The sequence below is a fragment of the Loxodonta africana genome, chromosome 4 (assembly GCF_030014295.1).
Source record: "Loxodonta africana isolate mLoxAfr1 chromosome 4, mLoxAfr1.hap2, whole genome shotgun sequence".
NCBI lineage: Eukaryota > Metazoa > Chordata > Mammalia > Proboscidea > Elephantidae > Loxodonta > Loxodonta africana.
The window spans coordinates 37774545-37793297 of NC_087345.1; the positions used below are offsets into that span (position 1 = coordinate 37774545).

The 18753-nt window shown below is 42.2% G+C and overlaps 1 pseudogene; it reads left to right on the forward strand.

Annotated features, from left to right (window-relative positions):
• The window catches only part of LOC135231292 (ATP-dependent RNA helicase DHX29-like), a 47802-nt pseudogene that overhangs the window by 6198 nt on the left and 22851 nt on the right, over positions 1–18753 (forward strand).

The window sequence follows — 18753 nt, forward strand, 5'->3', positions numbered from 1 at the left end:
AATAAAAGACAAAACTGAACATACTGGTTTTTTCCTTTTTAGAAATCTCTCCTTAAGTCTGTGCTCCAGCAGGCCCTTCAATAGAGTCTAGAAATTCCATTTTTATTCATTATTACCGAAACAGGACTATCAAGAGGTTGCCATTACTTCCTCATCTCCAGACCTCACCCCATCCACCCCCCACTAATATTTAAAAGGTAAATTGGATATTCTAGGCTCCCTCATTGCTCAAGGAATACCTGTGTAGTAGAAATAGAAACCACCTTGAGTTCTAAAGATGTTACTTTTTTAGAGGGTACTTTATTTTTACCCTGCTATGACTCCTGCTCTTTAATCATCTGAACCAGCCAATTTGAAACCTGACTCCCCTCATTTATTGGACATTCTTAACAGTGATTAAATATTTACACCGTCAGAGGCTTTTTTTTTTTTTTCTTTTTCCACCATGAAAGCTGCAAATTTGGAACATTCAGGAGCTTTAATTGTGAGGAAGGGCACACTTATGTTCATAGTCAAATAGACAAAGATTTATTTCTCAGTCTCTTTGATTTGGCTCCAGCTGGGCAGGGAAGGGGGTGAAAGAACAGGACTGTGATCCTAGGGGTATGATGCCAGAAAACTGGATTTCCTGCTGAACGAAGACTGGAAATAGCCAGGGTTGTTCTGAGGCCAATTAGAATTAGGTGGACTCAAGGCCCCCTAGTGGATATTCTATAGTACCCCCGGAAGCCCACCCACCCGGGACCTAGAACTTACCAGTCTGGGCTTCCACCTGTCTCATTCCCAACTGCGAAGTAGGTGAGTTATGTACTCCCAGCTCTCAGAATCTCTTTATTTCCTTGGTAGTGTTATTCCTAGCCATCTTATCCCATTGGGGAGTTCAAGACAATGGTTAAGAGCTTGGGCTCCAGAATGGGTCATCTTAAAGGGCTAGCTCTGCACAAGGGCACCCAGTAAGAGGGCAAGCAGGGCTGAAATCCAGTCTGTCCTCTGTTCACCAAGCCCTGCACCCTGGCATGGGGCTAGGTGTGCCCAAAGGAAGCGGCACCATTTTCTTTGTAGAAAGGCTGTGCAGGCTAGCAATGGCTCTAGACAAGCCTGGGTTCAAGTCCAAGCCTCACCACTTAGACCTTGTGGCCTTGGGCTCTCTGAGTGTCAGCATCCTCCTTGTAGAGACTAGAAATAATATCTACCTTATGGGGCTCTCATGCATATTCAATGAGTTGACATGTATAATCATTTAGCAAAATGACACACAGTAATTGCTCAATAAATAATAATAATGATAATATTACTCTTACCATTATTAGATGCCAAGGATCTCCAATTCTATCATTAGGAAAGAATTTTAACTCATCATTTCTTAGGTACATGTTTCTGCCTAGTACTGAGCACACTTCCTTGGGATTCTTCATTTATTTTTTGGAATAACCTTGTCAAGTATTAGTACCTCATTCTGCAGGTGAGCAAACTGAAGTGCAGAGAGCTTAATGACTTGCCAAGGTCATACAGCATGGCGAGTCCTAGCTGGGCTTTGAACTCCATCTTCTTTCCAAGTCCATGGCTTCTCCATTAGATTTTGCTGATGGAAGCTCCCACAGTATGGTGTTAGCGGCTAATAACAGTTCATCTGTTACCTTCCCTGGTTGTTTTGTTAAAGTAGAGCTGGGACTCTGTCCTGAGACTCTCTTCCTCCACCAAGTTCTTCCTGACTTCCCACTGCTTCCTTCTCTCTGGGTGTCCTTGCCTGTTCACACTTCACCTATTTCACTATCCCCCTGTATGTTAACTATTTATTTACCTGCCTCCTGCCTCTACCTGGGAGTCCCTGGGTGGTGCAGTTAACTTGCTGAGCTGCTAACCAAAAGGTTGGAGGTGTGAGTCCACCCAGAGACCCCTCAGAAGAAAGGCCAAGCAGTCTACTTCCAAAAAATCAGCCATCGAAAACCCTATGGAGCACACCTCTACTCTGACACGCAGGGGTTTGCCATGAGTAGAAACGGACTCGACTGCAGGCTGGACTGGTTGCCTCTACCAGACTGAGTTTCATGAGAAAAATGCTCCCAGACATTAAGAGTGGGTATATTAGTGGCTGGTGGAGACATCAAAACCAGCCAGAACAGGTGAGCTGCCGGATCTATCAGGATCTGTCGGAACTGCATTTAAATCCACGTCTGTTCTTGGCGGATAAGCTGGTCAGAGCCGAGTCGAGTTGTGCATCTATAATGGATATGGGATTTCCAAATGGCACAAGACACAGGGCAGAAAAGTAACAACAGGGAGAAGGGTGGAAGGGCTTTGGGGAGATGGTGTGCGTGCAGGGACAGCAGTAGACACAGGGCAAATGCTTCAAAAGAGATGAGAATATGATTTAAAACACAGAGGTTTAAATATCAGAAGCAAATGGAAGGTAGGAAGCAGGAAGGCAGATGGTGATGATGTAACTGTGCTTGGGAATATTCCTTCTATGCAAGGGATGAATCTCTGTTTTGGAAAAATTAAAAGGTGGGGTACAATGCTTTAAGAAAAGTGAAGATAGAAAAAGTCAGACTTTGGAATAGATGTGTTGGGGGTTAAGCATTCTCATTATCAAAGCACTATTGTGGTTCATCAGATGTGTACTCCAGGGGTACTGCGGCTGAAAGTGTATGTGTGTGTGTGTGTGTGTTAGAGAGAGAGAGACTAGATGAAGGGCCATAGCTATAGTGCAAAGCAAAGAATATAAATGGCAATGGTATTTATTTTTTTAGATGCAAGTCCTGTCTTTTCAGGTAGATAGACTTTCAGCCTCTCAAAGAAGGGCATCTGAGTTATTGATGATATTAGGAAGCTGAGATTACAGGCAGTCCTGAGTTATGAACAGTCAACTTGCATACAACCCGTAGCTTTGGGCCAACCCCCATAAAGCCTATTATTTGAGGTTCATACAATGCTTTGTAATAACAAATGGGCGCTATTTCACAATATGCCTCAAAACGTTATTGTCATTACCGTATTATTATATGAAAGATGTTTTAGTGTATCTGAGTTTCTTTAATGTTTTTTATGCAGAGAAATGTTCATTGTATATTATATACTAAGGCAAACATTTGACTAATGTTAGATACAAAGCGTACCTAACTGTTCCTTCTTAAGTACAAATTCAACTTAAAGACAGATTTAGGAACGGAACTCGTTTGTAATCAGGGGAATGCTTGTACTTAATTCAGAATGGAAGTGTCATGGACTGAATTGTGTCCCCCCAAAATATCTGTCAACTTGGCTAGGTCATGATTCCTAGTATTGTAGGGTTGTCTACCATTTCCTCATCTGACGTGATTTCCCTCGGTGTTTTAAATCCTATCACTATGATGTAAGCAGATAAGATGGATTAGCAGCAGTTTGTATTGATGAGATCTACAAGATTTAGACAGTGCCTTAAGCCAGTCTCTTTTGAGACATAAAAGAGAGAAGTGAGCAGAGAGATAGGGGGACCTCGTACCACCAAGGAAGCAGTACCAGGAGCAGAGCGAGTCCTTTGGACCTGGGGCTCATGCACAGAGAAGCTTCTAGTCCAGGGGAAGATCAATGATGAAGACCTTCCTCCCAAGCCGACATAGGAAGTCTTCCCCTACAGTTGACACCCTGAATTTGGACTTCCAGCCTACTAGACTGTGAGAAAATAAACTTCTCCTTGTTAAAGCCATCCCTTTTGGTATTTCTGTAATAGCAGTACTACATAACCAAGACAGGAAGGATATTCAAAACACATGGTTGGTTGTATGTGAATGAGACTGATCAAACCAAAAGCACAAGACCTAACTTATGAAACCTCATTTTACCTGGTTCAGGAGGGACTCAAGGGGTGACAGCTCAAACACCCGTTAGACGTGTGCAGTTAGCATGAAAGCATGGCAATAGGTGTCTCCGGGGAATAGGAGCTACACTGCTGCTTGTGGCGCTAAGCAGAACACCTTCCTGGTCCACTTATCATTATATAGACTGTGTTTCCCACAGCAACAGATTGGTACTAAAGGCCCCTCCAGCTGGTATGGAGAGTTCTATAGCCTTATCACACAAAGCCCGAAGTTGCTGACTATAAACTGACCCAATGAGCAGATTTTAACCCGGATAACTCTGCCAGCTTAAAAGTTGTCCAGTACCTAAAACTTATGCTTGTATTTTGCTTCTTACCACCATGAGTGTCAAAACCAACAAGTAGTTTTAAAGGACGTCCGTATGTATGGCCTTATGGTAAGACCTAGTCTCTGGCTAAATGCCAGGCTACTAGCTGAAAAGTTGGTGGTTCAAATCCACCCAGAGTTGCCTCAGAAGAAAGGCCTGGCAATCTACTTCCAAAAACTCAGCGATTCAAAATCCTAGGGGGCAGTTTTATTCTGATACACAATGAGGTCACTATGAGTTGTAATCAACTCAGTGGTGAGTGACTGGTTTATTCCCAGAGCTAGGGATATGCTTGGTACTGTCTTCCATTTTTAGCAATGGAATGTTTACATTTCTTCAAACAAGCCAGGCCCTTTCATACCTTCATACATTTGCATATGCTATATACTTTTCACCTCTTCTTTGATTTGCTAATTCCTATTCATCCTTCAAGACCCAGTTCAAAAGCTACTTTCTTTTGGGAGTCTTTCTTGACAGTCTACTTGAAGCTCTATACGAGACTATGAGCTCCTTAAAAAAAAAAATAGGTCAAGGGTTCTAAAACTGAGTTCTAATTCCTCTCTGTGTCCCTAGGAACTAACACAAGGCCTGATGAATAACAAGTATTTATTCATTTATGGTACTGAGTGTCTCTTAAGTGCCAGACTCCATTCTAGCAGTGTACTCAATACTGACCTGTTGAATTTGTTTATCTGAACTGATCCTTCCACTTGGTTATGGATTCTCTCTCCTTGAATAGCACTCTACTTGTAAGTCTATGCTAGCATTTAAACCTTGTGGTTTACATTGTACGTTACACATTAGTAGTGCATATAGCTTTTCCACTCAGTTTTAATTGCCTTGAGGTTATGGATGTCATCTTTTTCAGTTTATCTCTGTAACTTCCTTTATGCCTCAAGCTTTTTGTTCATTTACTCACTTATTCTATTAATAAATACTTCCTGAGAACCTACCATGTGCCAAGTATGGGTTGAGGGCTGAGGATGTGACAGTGAGCAAGACTGACGGTCCATCCTTGTGCAGCTTTCTTGACCTTGAACAGTGTCAGTGCTCAATGAACATTAATTGAACTCAACCTTAAAGACTGAAAACTCCTTAAGGGCAGAGGTCATTCCTTGAGTTACCCACAACCCCCAATACAAAGACTTACCCTGGTGTATGCACAATGTTGTTGTTGTTAGCAGCCATCAAGTCAGCCCCTGACTCATGGCGACCCCATGTACAACGAGATCAGGCTGTTGTGATCCCTAGGTTTTCATTGACTGATTTTCATAAGTAGATCATCACGGCTTTCTTCCTAGCCTATCTTTGCCTGGACTCTTCACTGAAACCTGTTCAGCATCATAGGAACACGCAAGCCTTCACTGACAGACAAGTGGTGGCTGAGATTAAGGTGAATTGGCTGAGGGTCGAACCCAGGTCTCCCGCATGGAAGGCAAGAATTCTACCACTGAGCCACCACTGCCCTCATATTTATTAATTAGTGAATTAATTATCTCTGCACAGACAGAAAATATGAAAGGAGAAAAACAACACTCAGTCTCAGAAAATATTATTAACAATATGGAGGAGCAACCACCAACTGCAAGTCTGAGCATTGCATTTGCATTATTTGTTAATTTACAGCACCTTTCAGACTTTGAAAATGGCTTTGTGTGGAAAAGGGAAGAGTCTGATACTGTAATTATGTTAGACAAGCTTATAATAATTATAATAATTATCAACTGAGTGCCAATAATACTTTAAGAACTCCACTGAGCATAAAGATCACACTAGTGCCCAACAGGTATTTAAATTTAAGCTCTTCAAAATGGAAAGGGCACAGATTCAGCATTTTCTATTTTTAATCAGCAAAGATTTTAAAAAATAAATATTCTTCTTTGCACGGAGAAACTTCTGTTTACAGTAAGAGCTTTCATCTAAGATGGTTAGTGGATCCCTTCACAATCCACTGAGAATTTAAGCAATGGTTCTCTTTAACATACTTCGAATGGTATCCTTGTATCTGTTTGAAAAATAGGACAAAATGCTAGCGCTCTGAGTCCTGTCCGAGTGGAGGATTCACCCATCAATGGAGAACCAAGTTTTCTTGAGTGTATCAGTCTACTACGCATAGAAAAGACCAAGCTTTGACATACACTAAGATGCCCCCTAGTGGATAGAAAAGGTACTTGAGAGGGAAAAAACAACACATATACTACCTGATGGGAGCTGGTAGGTATTGTGGTTTACAAGCCTTTATTCCCCTCTAGCATCTGTTCCTGAAAGTTGGAAGTATGTCACCGATTAATACAAGTTTGATTAGCACTCTCTTCCTTGCTGGTATCCGTAGTAATTAAGGTGTCTGCCTGCAGGCTTGCAAATGCAGCATGAAATTACAGTTAGCCCTCGATCAGAGCAGTAGGATGAATACGCCTTCAGACAACACCACCTGATTTCCATGAGACATTCCCCCAAATCAAATTAGCATCTGTGACTATCTGCTCCGAACTGACATGGTGCCTTCATCCAAATCAGGAAAAAGACTGGCTCTTTTCAGAGAATCTATTAATATCTATGTCCTGGTGGCCAGCTACTAAAAATACCCCCCCGCCCCCCATATCATCCAAATCAGATTTCTGGATGTCAGTCTTTGTCAGGTCTTTTGACAAATCCCCACCACTTCTTATGAGTGGTGTTTATGAATTCATTCCATACACATTTGTTGATTACAAACACAGGTCAGGGTACCAGAAGGTGAGAGAAGAAAGAAAACAGTTATGAGTAAGACACAGTTCTTGACCTCTGAAAAGCTGATAATGTACTCCGACAGGTCAATTTTCTGTCTCTTTCAGTGGCTCCTTGTCCTCACTGTATTTCTTTAAATACAGATGTTACATCAAAGAATCCTCCAGGCTCTTTTTCTGCTGTCACAAGATGGCAGCCACAGCTGCAAACATCATATCAGTTTTCAAGGCAAGAAGGTGAAGGGGATAAGAGTTTCTCCTAGCAAGGCTCTGTCTTTTTGTCTCCAAAAGTAAGTCCTCTCGGCCAACTTCCCCTTACATCTCATTGTCCAGAACCCAGTCACCTGCCCATGTTAAATTAACCACTGGCAAAGAGAAAGGAACGGCCATGACTGGCTCATAATTGGGTCATGAGCCTTGGGGAGGAGCTTATCTTCCTTGAGATCACTCCATATACAATCTAGGGTGCTCTTAGTTGGGAAGGAGAGAAAGAAGGCAAGAGAGGACGTAGTTACTGAGTAGGTAAACATCATGGTTAAGGTTAAGTGTCCACTTGGCTAGGCCATGATTCTGAGTGGCTTGGCAAACATGTAATCATCCTATATTTTGTGATCTGATGTGAGTAGGCAATCAGTTGAAAGGGGAGTTTCCTTGGGAGTGTGGCCCACATCCAGTATATATGAATGTTCTGGCAAAGCTTGCTCTCTCTCCATCCTGCATTCACCTTGTCATCCTCCCAGTTCTTGGGACATGAGCCAGCAGCCTGCTGCAGATTTTGGGTTCATCAGCTCCTGCTACCACATGAGTCAGGAGAAGCCTCCAGTTTGCCCCTGACCCACAGATTTGGGACTTGCCAGCCTCCACGATTGCATGATCCATTTCCTTGGAATAAATCTCTTTATATATTTATGTATCCACTTCACTGCTTTTGCCACTCTAGAGAACCCAGCCTAAGACAGTAAAGAATGCAGTCTACCACTTCAATACTGAAATCTCTGTAGTTCTCCACTCCTGGAAGGTCTCCACCTCCCTCTTCCCATTGTCTAAGTCCCACTCGACCCTCAGGCTCTCACTGTAGCATTGTCTCTGACACTAATTCTCCACAATTGACCCATCACTCCTTGGTCCCATCACCATATCTGGCACATCCCCCTGCATTTTGCTCTCATTACTCTGTATTGCAATATTTATTTGTCTATTCGTCCCTATGGCCTGGGAGAAGTAGTTACATCATATTCATCTTTCTACTGCTTGGCATAATGCCTAGCACATAGTAAGTGTTTAATATTTGGGAAATAGCTGTTGCATAAACAAATCCAAAATAGAAAATAATCATGTTAGCACTGGCATCTTCCAGCATGCAGTCCCACTAAGTATGCACACTAGACAGCTATTCAATTCAGCCACACATATTTATGACGGGTCTATTGTCTGCCAAGCACCATGGGCAACACAAGAGAAGGATAACACAAGATTCTGTGAACTCAAAGAACATATGCACCGGAAAGATAACAAACAATACAAAATAGCATCTGATCAGTGGCTCATGGGAGCTACAGGAGTGCAGTGGCAGGGAAGAGGAAGAGATTGGGACAGGGAGAGCACGGCAATTAAAACCCACAGGTAACCCACCCATCCCTGACTTCTTAGTAATGTAGGAAAATTGTCAGATTTGAATGCCATTTCCTCTGGGTGCCCTGCCTATCTGTCAGTGCACCTGTGACCCAGTAGTGAGAAAAAAAAACACATGGCAAACAGCTAAGGAGGAAACCAGGAGGAAAGGGGACCTTGGAAATTCACAGCTGAGAGAGTCAGCTCTTGAATAGCTGAAAGCTGATGCAGTTTTAGCCAGCGATTTGAAGATCAAATGATTCCATATTTTCATGATTGTACTGCATTTGAGGATATTGCTAAGGTGCATTATTGGAATAGAGGTATCTCATTTTACTGTGAAAGGCCCAGTAAAATGCACTAAATGGGTCATTTAATAGGCTCTTTGCTGAATGGAAGCTTTTTTTTTTTTTAACTTTTAAAAATTTCTTGTGGTTATATATATACATAATTTTTTATTATATTACATATATATATAACAAAATGTTTGCCACTTTAACCATTTTTTAAGTGTACAATTCAGTGGCATTAATTACTTTTGCCATGTTGTATTACCATTACCACTATCCATTTCTATGTTTTACATCACCCCAAGTGGCAGCTCAATACCCCTTAAGCAATAGCTCCTCTTTCCCCACCACCTATCCCTGGTAACCTCTAATGAATTTTTGTCTCTGTGCACTTGCCTCTTGTTGATATTTCATAAAAGTGGGATCAATCACTTTCATGTAAGTCCTTTTGTCTAACTTATTTTCACTTAGCGTAATATTTTCAAAGTTCATCCCTGTCATAGCATGTATCGGAATTTCACGTCTCTTCATGGCTGAATAATATTCCACTACATGGATATACCACTTTTGTTTATCCATTCATCTGTTAATTGCCATTTGGCTCATTTCCGCCTTTTGGTTATTGGGAGTAATGCTACAACGGACACTGGTATACAAGTATCTGTTTGAGTCCCTGTTTTCCAGTCTCTTGGGTATTTACCTAGGAGTGGAATTGCTGGGACATATGGTAATTCTATGCTTAACTTTTTGAGGAACTGCCAAATTGTTTTCTGTATTGGTTGCACCATTTTACATTCCCACCAGCAATGCACAAAGTTTCCAATTTCTCCACATCCTCACCAACAGGTGTTAGTTTCTGTTTTTCTGATAATACCCATCCTAGTGGATAAGAGGTTGGAAGCAGCGTTTTTGCAACAGAGCAATACTGAAAATCTTATAAAGCAATGGGGACAATACTGAGAGTTTGCTAAAGGGGTTCTTAACCTTTTTGGGGGCGTCCTGGACTCCTTTGAGAGAGCCTGGTAAAGTCTATGTGCTCTTCTCAGAATGTTTTTAAATGTGTAAAATAAATCCCTGGGTGGAGCAGTTAATGCTCTGACTACTAACCAAAAGGTTAGTGGTTCAAATCCATCCAGAGGTACCTAGGAAGACAGGCCTGGCGATCTGCTTCTGAAAGGTCACAGCCTTGAAAACCCCATGGAGCAGTTGAAACGCAGTCACAAAATAATTAGGACATGGAAACATACGTGCATCTTCAGTAACATTGTAAATAACAAGATCCAGGAGCACCTCTATTACTTAATCATGATCTGAAGTAGCGATCGGTATAGTATCTGAAACAACTATCACGTGATTTGAAAGTATCTATAATTTCTCTCGGTAGTAACAAAGTCACAGGTGCTGCAAAAACAGCCCTAGTCTGTTGTCTACATTAGTAATTGAAAGAAATGGTACATTTTAGTAAGAGGGTACTTGCCTTATCTGTTGCTGTTGAGTTGTTTCCAACCCACTGTGACCCTATAGGACAGAGTAGAACTGCCCCGTGGAGTTTCCAAGGAGCGCGTGGTGGATTCGAACTGCCGACCTTTTGGTTAGCAGCCATAGCACTTAACCACGACGCCACCAGGGTTTCCTGTTAGAGGGTAGAGAAAGTAAAGTTGCAATTTTGTGTTATCATCCAAGTTCACAGATCCAGATTAAGAACCCTTGTTCTGAGGCTCTTCTATCTCAGGTTCAGAGGACTCAACTTAAGAACTAGGGTTGGCATATATTTTTTTTTACCATTGATTGGTTTTGTGAATTGAATGGTGTTCCCCACAAATTTACATTGAAGTCCTAAACCCTTGTACCTGTGAACATGACTCTGTTTGGAAATAGGGTCTTCAAAGACGTTATCAGTTAACACGAGGTCATACAGGAGTAGGCTGAGTCTTAATCCAATTTGAGTGGTGTCCTACAAAAGGGAAGAGAGAGAGAGACTGAGGAAAGACAGCCATGTGACTACAGAGTTCTGTTGCAGCTGCAAGTCAAGGAATGCCCAGGGCTACAAGAAGCTGAGAGAGAAGAAAGAATCAATCTTTCCTTAGGACCTTTGGTAAGAACATGGCCCTGCTAATACCCTGAATTTGGACTCCAGAACTGTGAGACAATAAATCTCTGTTCTTATAAACCATGGCCACCCCATTTGTATCGCAGTAGAACTGTGCTCCATAGGGTTTTCAATGGCTGATTTTTCAGAAGTAGATCACGAGGGCTTTCTTTTGAGGTGCCTCTGGGTGGACTCAAACCTTCAACCTTTTGGTTAGCAGCTGAGCCCTTTAACTGTTTGCACCATCCACCCAATTTGTGGTACTTTGTTAAGGCCTCCCTGAAAAATGAATAGAATGAACACAAACCTAGGATGTAATTTCCCACCTGTTCTGTTCCTTAAAAAAATAATAGATCATTAGATGGGTTCGGCAGCAGGAGGAGAAAAAGGGCCCTCTCAGGCTGCTGGTCAGAATAGACCTTTATTGAATTCATTCCCATTAACTCTGCTTGGCGCACGGTTCTCTAACACTGGTGTTATTATGTTCCCTGCTGACTTAGTAGCTGCTGGATCCTCTACGTCCTCTTGTGGTGTTCTTGACTCCTAAGATATGGGCATTTCAGTTATAAGAAATGAGGCAGGAAGAGGAAATCCAAACTCTGTGTCTAGAGAAGCAGGATGTCTGTTCATTGCATGAAGTTGCTCTTTGAAAATGGATAAAGCCAGACCCTTCTGGAAGGGGCATTTTGTGCCTATTGTGACACAAATAAGGAACTTCTATAATTTTTCATCTATCTTTTCACAAATACAAAGCTCTAATCCTAATTGATTGGGCCCGTTGCTCACAGTGTGATGGCCAGTTTTCCTTTCCTGTTTATTTCAGGACTGAGCTAAATGAGAAGGGGAGGAAGGAGGACAAGGGAGAGTGTCCCAAGGAAGGGCAGGTCACTACTGGATTGTTGCAAAAATTTAGTTCCTTTTCATCTTAGAAATAACATGCTAGGCACCAATTCTTTTTCAATAATTACCGTTTCATTTATTAAGAACATCCTCAAAGATTAGTTTCCAGACCTGTAAATTTCAACCATGACAACAAAGGTAAAAATCTGTGTGACAGTAGGAAAACCTGTGTATCTAATTAGGAAAAAAAATCTGGATGTTTGGAAAAACAATTCTCAGACAAGTCAGATTTATGAGGACAATGAACTCCAAAATATGGATTTGTTACTCTTTCATATTGAAAAGGCTTTTGATCAGTTACACACTTATTATTTTAAAAACAGTAGACTAAGGTTAAGAACATACCTACTGGGTGGTGCCTGCTGGGCTATAGGTTATAGTTGTCCCAATCAGCGGCCACAGAATGAATCACTCCTTCATTTGTATTGCGATTGTAAGACAAGCAGAGCGTATATACCCTATTATATTACAACCATCTACATGTGTGTTTCTTTCCTGGATTTTGAACGTTTGGAACACGAACATTTCCAGGGCCATGCTAGGCAATTAGTAGGTTCCCAACAAAGATTTGCTCAATTGAATGGAATTCAAAGAGGTGTTACTGACTAGGGAGGGTGTGGCAAATGATTTTTCTATAAGCCTGATCAGCAATGTCAAAAGTTTTTTTTTTTTTCTTTCCTACCAATAACATGAACAGTGAATTCAAAAAACAACTTTAAAATTTGAAAGGAAGAGAGTCTAGTAAAACCAAAATTCATTGCTGTGGTGTCAATTCCGACTCATAGCAACCCTATAGGACAGAGTAGAACTGCCTCATAGGGTTTCCAAGGAGCTTCTGGTAGATTCAAACTGCTGACGTTTTGGTTAGCAGCCAATCTCTTAACCACCGAGTCTAGTTAAAAAAAAAAACCCATCGCCTTCAAGTCGATTCTGATTCATAGTGACCCTATAGGTCAGAGTAGAACTGCCCCATAGGGTTTCCAAGGAGCTGCTGGTGGATTCGAACTGCTGACCTTTTGGTTAGCAGCCGTAGCTCTTAACCACTACACCACCAGGGTTTAGTAAGGAGGCTCTAAATTGGCAGTGGACACATCAGAGAAGAGGCTAGAAATGAACAACATTAAATTGCCAGCAACCTGAAAATGCTCAATGTGTGGTTGTTGAATACTTTGCTAATTTTAATAATAAAAACGACTGTTATTGCTTGCTGACTTGTGTAGCCTCTTCATCTGTAAAATGGAGACAGGAATTCAACCTATACCACTGGGCCGTTATGAGGACTAAATGAGTCAATGTATATAGCAGGCTTAGAATAGCAGCTGGCACGTAATAAGTCTTAGTTATCATATATGCCAGGCTCCCTGGGTGACACAAATGGTTTGCCCTTGTCTACCAACCTAAAAGTTGGTGGTTGAACCCACCTAGTAGCACCACAGAAGAAAGGCCTGGCGATCTGCTTCCATGAAGTTTACAGCCACGAAAACCCCACGGAGCAGTTCCGCTCTATAACACATGCAATTATTATGTGTCAGGATCAGCTCCATGGCAATGTTTTTTTGTTTGTTTTGTTTTATCACATAAGCCCAGCATGGTGCTCCGTGCTTTTCATCTCATAGTGAAAACAATAAACGAGCTAGGATGAAGAAAAACCTCAGGGCTTGGGAAAAACGAGAAGGGGATAGAAACTTGTATCCTAGAGTTTTCAGTTCACGATTTTCTTTGTATTATTGCATCTGCTGCCTGGAACAAGCTTCCCCAAATCTTCTTATGGCTGGTTCCCTCTCACCCTTCAGGTCTCAGCTGAAAAGTCCTGCTTAAGCATGTCTTCCCTTTAGAGGATTTAATACCATTTGCAATGATGTGTGTAATTATTTGTTTATCTATCTATTGTCCGCCTCCACTGCTGGAGTATTCACTCCCTGAAGGCAGGAAATGGTTGAATTTATGGAGAAGCCTCAACTCCTAGCAAAGTGCCTGGCACACACCAGGTGCTCAATGAACGACGTATTCATGTGCCTATTATAACAAAAGGACTGAAGGAATATATTGTATCCATGTGCCTATTGTAACAAAAGGACTGAAGGAATATATCAGGGTTTCTGCTGTAAACAAGGTCACCCTCAGCCAGCATGTCATCTCCCTGGTCTTCACGACACTTGCTTCTCAAAAGCACACCAGCACTTAGATAATGCACCGCCTGCCCCCAGATTGTAATTGAAACTTTTTTAATCCTCTCACAACTTCTTCCTAGATCCAAGGGTTTGAGCATTCCACCTCCAGAGAAGTTTAAACCACCCCGATACCACGACAATACGCTTCCTCATTTTGAACAGGCTCACAGAGGCAGGGGCGACTGTGAAGGGGGAGGTTACCCGGAGAGCACCTGGAATGTGAAAGTAGAGGGAGCAAGACAGAATTTGAGGGTCTACTACCCTTCTAAGGAGCCCTGATGGTGCAGTGGTTAAGTGCTAGGCTAACCAAAAGTTCGCTGTTTCGAACCCTCTAGTTGCTCCCTCGGAGAAAGATGAGGCAATATGCTTCTGTGAAGATTTACAGCCTTGGAAACCCTATGGGGCAGTTCTACTCTGTCCTGTGGGGTCACTATGAGTCAGAATTGACTCAACAGTAACAGGTTACTACCCTTCTACCAAGAAACACTGCCTTTTTGATACTTCCTGGGGAGGCAGTATCAAATTTATATATATATTACTACATACCCAAACCTCAAAGTTTTGGGAAATCAACAGTACTCTACAACACATAGAGTAAAATATAGGAATGTCTTGGTGTTTACCCAAACCTCAAAGTTTTGGGAAATCAACAGTACTCTACAACACATAGAGTAAAATATAGGAATGTCTTGGAAGTCTTTAAATTAAAAGCTAGATACGGAGAAGAAGAGAACATGGAAAAGAATCCTAGAGCAGATCTCCTGGGATTAATAGAGTCACGACAAACTGAGTTTACAGAGGGAAGGCAAAAGAGGAAGAGGAGATGAGGGTGTCTCTTCTTGCAGGATAAAGTAGAAAATAAATGGCCCCACTTATAAACTGACCACTAGGATGCCAGACTGCCAACTTTCCAGTGATGTGATTGGAGCCCTGCCCTGGAGGGGTGGAGAGGCTCCTAGGGTTGGGAAAGTCCGCCTGCTCCTCAATCACCACCCCCTATAGGCAGGAGCAGCGGTCCTGGCCCTGAGGCTTTTTCCCCCAGGCCAGGGATGACCAGGGAAGATACCCACCTCTGTGCGAATTACAAAAGGGCACTCTCACCCCTTCTTCAAGGCAGTTTACTTCCATCTGTTGGAAAATTGTCGTCATGGTCAGACTTGTTAGAATAAGATGTATTACTGCCATCCGCCAGAAAATTGAAGTAATAAATACACAAGTTGACAGTGTTATTGTAAACGACAGCTCTTTAGATGGGATGCTCTTGTGCAGTGCTCAACCTATGCAAATGAATTGGGCCGTCCTGTTAGAAATCCAAAGTGACATAGCTGCTAGCCAAAAGGTTGGCAGTTGGAATCCACCAGCCGCTCCTTGGAAACCCGATGGGGCAGTTCTACTCTGCCCTATAGGGTAGCTGTTGGTTGGAATCGACTCGATGACAATGGGTTAATGTGCTTCAATGGTACCCAACCTGTGATTTATCAGGAAGACAAAGACATGATCTCCTTCAGCCCAGCAGTCTCTTAGCACAGTGGAGCCCACGGTGGGGATTGTGATGTCTCACTCTGATCAGTTCTCCGCAGGTGCTCATCTCCTAGGACAGTGCTCTGGCCACTGCTTGGCTGGGTGTGTTAACACATGTAAGAAAATGGAGATGCCCCAGCCCCACCCAGTTGTTTCTGGTTCTCTAGATCTCAGATTGGGTCCTGACATCTATTTCTGGGAGTAATTTTGGTAGGAAGGGGAGTTTGAGAATGTCTGTCTTAGGGGAAGAAAGTTTAATTTGCTCCATAAGAAGTTTGAAATAGTTGCATCAGGGCCATGGAAAGCTTACCATCTTCTCCCCAGTATCCTTACCAGCCCTTTGCAAAGGCATGATCCTTAATGCATTTCCTTTCCCGCTATGGTTAATGCACAAAATTTAACTAACAAATATGAAACACATCAGTTTGTTCATCTTCGACTATTCGTGTAATTTGTATACAGCCAGGGTTCAATAGTGGCCTAATTCTGGGCATTTAACTCATGTGTGTGAGTGTGTGCATGTGTGTGTATGTTATGTTTGAAATGAAAATTAGGGAACAGTATCCTCCCTGCATTTCACTTCCCAAATTAAAATGTTTCCATATCAAATGGCTGTGGGCTTACCCTGAGTATCAGCTTGAAGGTTAGGAGTAAACAAGATATGTACTTCCGTCTCCTGATTCATGCCTGGGGAATTCTAATCGCATAGCCTAAAGGCTTCAAAACCGATAAAACTGAATCTAATCTCTCAAATTCCTGGGGGGCATTCACCAGCTGTTTTGGAAATAAATATAGCTACTCGCAGGCCGGCTTCCGTTTGTCCAGCATTACCTAGATCAAGTAGAAGCTGCCACATGGTTACACTTGAGTTAAAGTATTTTGAGCTCCACCCACTCTCTTCCCATTTTTAGTGTGGCGTGCTGGAGGCAGGCCTGGAGAACACATGTGCACATGTCACCAAAGGATTGCACCCCCGGCCTGTTTGCAGGTGGGGCCTGAACTCTGGCCACCAGCAACTTCCTACTGTAAATCCATATGCTACTTTTCAAAATTCTTTCACACAAACACTCATGCTTGAAACTCAAACAAGTAGAGCAGGCATAAACCCAAAAAACCCACTGCCGTCGAGTCAATTCCGACTCATAGCGACCCTATAGGGCAGAGTAGAATTGCCCCATAGAGTTTCCAAGGAGCGCCTGGTGGATTTGAACTTCTGACCTTTTGGTTAACAGCCATAGCACTTAACTACTACGCCACCAGGGTTTCCAAATACATGTCTTCAATTCACAGAATGGGAACTGGCTCAGTGCATGGGAATGTCAGGATCCAGAATTTAAGGCTCCAACTATACTGTGTCTCAGCCACCTGCACTGGAATCCCTGGGGAACTTTGAAAAAATGCAGAAACTCATAGCCAACCCCAGCTTCTCTAGGGATGGACCTGAAATGCATTTTTTTTTAAGTGCCACAAATTCAGATAAGTAGCTAGGATTGAGAACCGCTGGCCTAACATACTTAACCTGAGAACCCAGAAAAAATAATATGAAAACAAATTTCATTGAAGCATGAGAAGAAAAACCTGGTTTGTTCAAGACAGAAATGAATCTGTTAGAATAATACTTCTCCACTGCATATGACCCATATGGGGCCCTCTAGAGTTGTGCAAGTTCAAGAGCAAGTTTCAGAGTCTCCTCTGACTTCCATCTTGGTCTTTTCTTTCTTTCCTGTCTTTTCAATGACCTCTGCTTTCTTCATGGATGATGTCCTTGATGTCATTCCACAACTCGTCTGGTCTTCGGTCACTAGTGCTCAACGCATCAAATCTATTCTTCAGATGGTCTCTAAATTCAGGTGGGATATAATCATGGTCATATTTTGGCTTTCGTGGACTTGCTCTGATTTTCTTCAGTTTCAGCTTGAACTTGCATATGAGCAATTGAGGGTCGGTTCCACAGTCGGCCCCTGGCCTTGTTCTGACTGATGATATTGAGCTTTTCCATCGTCTCTTTCCACAGATGTAGTCAATTTGATTTCTGTGTGTTCCATCTGGCGAGGTCCATGTGTATTGTCGCCATTTATGTTGGTGAAAGAAGGTATTTGCAATGAAGAAGTCATTGGTCTTGCAAAATTCTATCATTCGATCTCCAGCATTGTTTCTAACACCAAGGCCGTATTTTCCAACTACTGATCCTTCTTCTTTGTTTCCAACTTTGGCATTCCAATCACCAGTAATTATCGATGCATCTTGATTGCATGTTCAGTCAATTTCAGACTGCAGCAGCTGATAAAAATCTTCTATTTCTTCATCTTTGGCCCTAGTGGTTGGTGTGTAAATTTGAAGAATAGTCATATTAACTGTTCTTCCTTGTAGGCGTATGGATATTATCCTATCCCTGACAGGGTTGTACTTCAGGATAGATCTTGAAATGTTCTTTTTGACGATGAATGCAACCCCATTCCTCTTTGGGTTGTCATTCCCAGCATAGTAGACTATATGATTGTCCAATTCAAAATGGCCAATGCCAGTCCATTTCAGCTCACTAATGCCTAGGATATCAATGTTTATGTGTTCCATTTCATTTTTGACGATTTCCAATTTTCCTAGATTCATACTTCGTACATTCCAGGTTCCGATTATTAATGGATGTTTGCTGCTGTTTCTTCTCATTTTGAGTCGTGCCAAAAATCCTCACAAGTGGACCAATGAGCAACATCATAATAAACAGAGAAAAGATTGAAGTTGTCAAGGATTTCATTTTACTTGGATCCACAATCAACAGCCATGGAAGCAGCAGTCAAGAAATCAAAAGACAAATTGCATTGGGCAAGTCTACTGCAAAGGACCACTTCAAAGTGTTGAAGAGCAAAGATGTCACCCTGAAGACTAAGGTGCGCCTGACCCAAGCCATGGTATTTTCAATCACATCATACGCGTGTGAAAGCTGGACAACGAATAAGGAAGACCGAAGAAGAATTGACGCCTTTGAATTGTGCTGTTGGCAAAGAATATTGAATACACCATGGACTGCCAAAAGAATGAACAAATCTGTCTTGGAAGAAGTGTGGCCAGAATGCTCCTTAGAGGCAAGGATGGCGAGACTGCGTCTTACATACTTTGGACATGTTGTCAGGAGGGATCAGTCCCTGGAGAAGGACATCATGCTTGCTAGAGTACAGGGTCAGTGGAAAAGAGGAAGACCCTCAACAAGGTGGATTGACATAGTGGCTGCAACAATAAGCTCAAGCATAAAGATTCTAAGGATGACGCAGGACTGGGCAGTG